The 5,126-nt window shown below is 51.8% G+C and overlaps 1 long non-coding RNA gene across 1 annotated transcript; it reads right to left on the bottom strand.

The window, feature by feature from the left end:
• Nucleotides 1-342: 342 nt before the first annotated feature.
• LOC146696277 (uncharacterized) lies at nt 343-972 on the bottom strand. The gene is made up of 3 exons (XR_014923219.1): nt 781-972; nt 570-686; nt 343-480 (listed from the first exon to the last, which is right to left on the bottom strand). It is a non-coding gene; the product is annotated as an uncharacterized LOC146696277 (long non-coding RNA).
• Nucleotides 973-5,126: the final 4,154 nt, after the last annotated feature.

Raw genomic sequence — 5,126 nt, 5'->3', positions numbered from 1 at the left:
AAGGACATCACGTCGGACACTGTGGTGTGGTCAGCACTACAGGGAACTGTGCTGTCCCCACTTCTCTTCACCCTGTACACCTCTGACTTCTGCTATAACTCTGAATTATGCCACATTCAGAAGTTTGCAGATGACACGGCCATCATGGGGTGTATCTGGGATGACCAGGAAGAGGAGTCCAGGAGTCCGGTGAGGAACTTTGTCACATGGAGTCACACAAACCACCTGCAACTCAACACTTCAAAGACCAAGGAACTGGTTGTGGATTTCTGTTAGGTAAACTGACACGGATGGATTACGTGGCAGAAACACACACGGACACCAAATAGTTTGTGATGCAAGTTTATATACACGAGTAGGGAATATTTACAAGGGAAGGGGCTATATACAGTGATAGATAAAAATGTGCCAGAAGATTAACACCGAGGAGATCAGACGGAGCCGAGGTATGCAGGTAGGCAGGTGACGCACCGGAGCTACCTGACAACAAGGAACAAAACAGAGTTTACGGCGTACCGTTGATAGCCGAACGTTAAACACAAGTGGACGGAGAGAGTTGGAGAGCTTACTTGACACACAAACCACAGCTGCTGCAGTGACCGCAGCCTGATGGAACGTAGCACTCCGTCGCGGATCCACAATAGCCAACACAAAATCCTAGGTAGGCAGGCAGGCAATGGAACAGGCTAAGACAAAAGAGAAGCAGTCAAAATGTGGGTCCTTAAAACATACAGCTCCACAGCGTAGAATCAACAGATTCAGCCTGTGCTAACTCGTTACCACTTGTGACAGCGACAATACTCCGACACCAGACGTCCGTGACTCTGCTCCCTAAAAGCGCTCACTGATGACGTCCGATGCGTCGCAGGTGTGTCGGAATGCCATCAAGCCCCGCCTCGCCTACCTATAACGAAAAGGAAAACAAAACCCAAACAACAACAATACACCTACCCACCACCTCCTAACAGTATCCCCCCCCCTCAAGGAACGCCACCCGGCGGTCCTCCAGGCTTGTCAGGATGCCTCCTGTAAAAATCCACAATAAGCGCCGGGTCCACAATAAAGGTCCTAGAGACCCAGGAGCGCTCCTCCGGGCCATACCCCTCCCAGTCCACCAGAAACTGGAAACCACGGCCACGACGGCGCACATCCAGCAGCTGCCGGACCGAATAGACAGGACCGCCGTCCACCACCCGGGCCACGCGGAGGAGGTTCCACGGGTGGGCACAGCGGGCTGCGAGAGACTGGCTGTAGTTGAGAAACGTGGAACGTAGGATGAACCCTCATGGAGGCCGGTAGTTGCAGCCTCACGGAAACAGGATTGATGATGCGTTGGATGGTGAAAGGACCCAGGAAGCGAGGGGCAAGCTTCCTGGACACGCACTTCAAAGGAACATTTGCAGAGGACAGCCAAACCTGTTGGCCCACGGTGTATTGAGGCGCAGGCGTTCTCCTCCGATCAGCAGCCCGGCGAGTCTGAGACACAGTCCGGAGCAGCGCTGCCTTAGCCAAATCCTCTGACTGCGACGTAAATGATCCTGCACGGCCGGAACCGCAATCTCCGCCTCCTGAGAAGGAAACAACGGCGGCTGATATCCCAGACAGACCTCAAACGGAGAAAAACCAGTAGCTGCCGAGGTGAGAGAGTTATAAGCATACTCAATCCAAGCAAGATGACCACTCCAGGAAGCGGGGTCAGAGGAGGCCACACAGCGCAAGGCGGACTCCAGCTGCTGATTGGCCCTTTCAGTCTGTCCATTAGACTGTGGGTGATAGCCCGAGGAAAGGCTCACCCCCACCCCCAACGCAGTACAAAAAGCCTTCCACACCCGAGAAACAAACTGAGGCCCCCTGTCAGACACAATGTCCAAAGGAATCCCATGTAACTGAAAAACGTGATCCTTGGAGAACCTGTCCACAATGGTGAGGATCACCGAGTGACCAGCGGAACGCGGCAACCCGGTAACAAAGTCAACTGCAATATGCGACCAAGGTCGACCAGGGACAGGCAGGGGATGCAGCAGCCTGGGAGGGGCCAGATGACGGCTCTTATTGCGCGCACAGGTGTCACAGGCCAGCACATACTCGCGGGCATCACTCGCCAAAGCGGGCCACCAAAAGAAGCGCCGTAACAGGGAAACCGTACAACGCACGCCAGGATGACAAGCAAAACGAGACGCGTGCACCCAGTGCAAGACACGCGCACGCACGGCCGCCGGAACAAACAGTTTACCCGGCGGGCCCGAACCCGGGTCCGGATCCTGCCGCTGCGCCTGGCGCACCAGGCTCTCGATCTCCCATGTCACGGCCCCCACCACGCAAGACGAGGGGATGATCGGAACCACCCCCGTAGACTCAGACGCGGGGGAAAATTGACGGGACAAGGCGTCCGGCTTAACATTGCAAGAACCCGGGCGAAACGATATAGTAAAATGAAACCGGCTAAAAAACGGCTGCCACCTGGCCTGCCTGGAGTTAAGCCGCTTCGCACTCCGAATGTAAGAGAGATTCTTATGGTCCGTCCAAACCACAAACGGCTGTTCCGCCCCCTCCAACCAGTGACGCCACTCTTCCAAAGCCAGCTTAACCGCCAGCAGCTCACGATTACCCACGTCATAGTTCCGCTCAGCCGGAGAAAACCGCCGCGAAAAAACCGCGCACGGATGGAGACGGCCATCATCGGGCGAGCACTGCGACAACACCGCCCCCGCACCCACATCAGAAGCATCCACCTCCACAACAAACTGTCTGGCACCATCTGGGTGGGCGAGAATGGGCGCGGAACAAAACAACTCCTTCAACCGAGCAAACGCCTGCTCGGCCTCAGGAGACCAACTGAAAACTCGAGCCGGGGACGTAAGCCGGGTGAGCGGAAGGGTGATCTGACTGAAGTTCTTAATAAATCGGCGATAAAAATTAGCAAACCCCAAAAACCTCTGCAGGTGTTTGCGCGAGGAAGGAGTCGGCCAATCCGCGATCGCTCTGATTTTACCAGGATCAGGCCCCACCTGCCCCTTAGCAAGGACATAGCCCAGGAACGACACAGAACGAGCATGAAACTCACACTTCTCCGCTTTCACAAAAAGTTTGTTTTCCAGAAGCCGCTGCAAAACCTGCTGAACATGGTCCTCAAAAGACCGTGAAAAAACAAGGATGTCATCCAAATAAACGAACACACACCGATTCAAAAAGTCCCGAAGCACATCATTAATCAATGCTTGAAACACCGCCGGCGCATTCGTCAGCTCAAAAGGCATTACCAGATATTCGTAATGTCCACGATGAGTGTTAAAGGCCGTTTTCCACTCATCTCCCTGGCGCATGCGCACCAGATGAGGTGCGCATTGTGAAGGTCCAGCTTCGTAAAAATGACCGCGTCCTGTAAAGGTTCAAAAGCAGAAGAGATCAGGGGAAGAGGGTATTTGTTCTTCACAGTAATGTCATTAAGACCCCGAAAATCAATGCAGGGTCGGAGAGATCCATCTTTCTTATCCACAAAGAAAAAACCCGCCGCCAACGGCGAAGACGACGGACGAATCAAGCCCGCCTCCAGTGACTCCATGATATACCTCTCCATGGCCGCCTTCTCCGGACCAGAGAGGTTATACAGCCGGCTGGTGGGCAAAGGAGCTCCCGGTAACAGTTCAATGCCACAATCATAAGGACGATGGGGGGGAAGCGAGAGCGCACAGCGTTTACTGAAAACCACTCCCAGATCATGATATTGTTCAGGTACAGACGAAAGATCCACCTCCTCGGGCGCCAGCTTAGACGAGCAGACAGGCGAAGGTGGAAGAGCACACTGTAAACAGTGGGACAAGCAGTGGCTACTCCAACTCTCAATTTCAGGAGGTCCAGACCAGGTCCACTGCCAGTTCAGATAGAGGGAGAGGAGGTGGTCAACACATACAAGTACCTCGGGCTGTAGGTGGACAACAAACTGGACTGGTCATGCAAAACGCAGCACCTGTATAAAAAAGGCCAAAGCCGACTGTACTTCCTCAGGAGGCTGAGGTCTTTCAACATCTGCAGGAAGCTCCTGAGGATGTTTTACCAGTCAGTGGTCGCAGGAGTCCTTTTCTATGGCGTGGTGTGCTGGGGGAGCAGCACAGCAAAGAGGGACTCATCCAGACTGGAGAAACTAATCATGAAGGTGGGCTCTGTGGTCGGCATGAAGCTGGACACTCTGGTGACAGTGGCAGAGAAAAGGACATTAAAGAAACTGCTGGACATTATGGACAATGCTGGGCATCCTCTGCACACGGTCGTAAACAATCAGAGAACCCTATTCAGCGACAGGCTGCTTCTCCCAAAGTCAAAAACCACCAGACTTAAAAACTCCTTTGTCCCACACGCCATCAGACTGTTTAACTCCTCACTGGAGGGGAGAGGGAGGAGAAACAGGAGGACAAAGGAGGGGGGAACAACTGAGTTGTAGGAGCTTTTCTACACTGTGCAATATTTGCAATATTTGTTTTTTGTTTTGTCTTTTTTCTTATATTTGACTGTGCAATAATCACTGTGCAATATACTCACTCAAATGAGCAATCCTATTTATCCATATTGTATATTCTGTATCTATGTGTATATATGGTGTATTTATGCTTATATCCTTACTCTCATTCCCCTTAATATATCTGTAACATGCAACTTCTTACGGTGCTTTGCAACTGGAAACTGAATTTCCCGGAGGAACCCACCCGAGGGATTAATAAAGTTTCATCTAATCTAACTTGGCGTTGCAAAACGTGCAGATAGGACGCTCACTCCCATCACGTTCCGTGATACATGTGAATCTATATTGTACATATTTGTTCAACCACTTTCTTCTTTTGCCCGACATGGTTAGTATGGATTAAAACAGTAACAAAAAAAAAAAAAAAAAAAAATCATCACACGAAGTACTACCATGACAGTCACATGTTGACTACTGAGCGCGCTAAATTCCCCACAGCACTGATTGGCCAAGCAGTGTAGCATGATCATCTGCAGCCAGTGATGGCCAAATGGGGCGGCCCCTAGGGTTCGGTCGAACCCAGGTTAAGAACCTCGGTTTTAAAAGCTTCTGAAATGTCCCGAGTCTCAAGTTCTGTTAACAGTAAATCCGATGGAATGAACTCATATTT

The sequence above is a fragment of the Copadichromis virginalis genome, linkage group LG12 (assembly GCF_057382275.1).
Source record: "Copadichromis virginalis isolate Kocher_CV1m ecotype Utaka linkage group LG12, C_Virginalis_male_GT1.1, whole genome shotgun sequence".
Taxonomy (NCBI): Eukaryota; Metazoa; Chordata; class Actinopteri; order Cichliformes; family Cichlidae; genus Copadichromis; species Copadichromis virginalis.
This window is presented reverse-complemented; position numbering and strand designations above follow the sequence as displayed.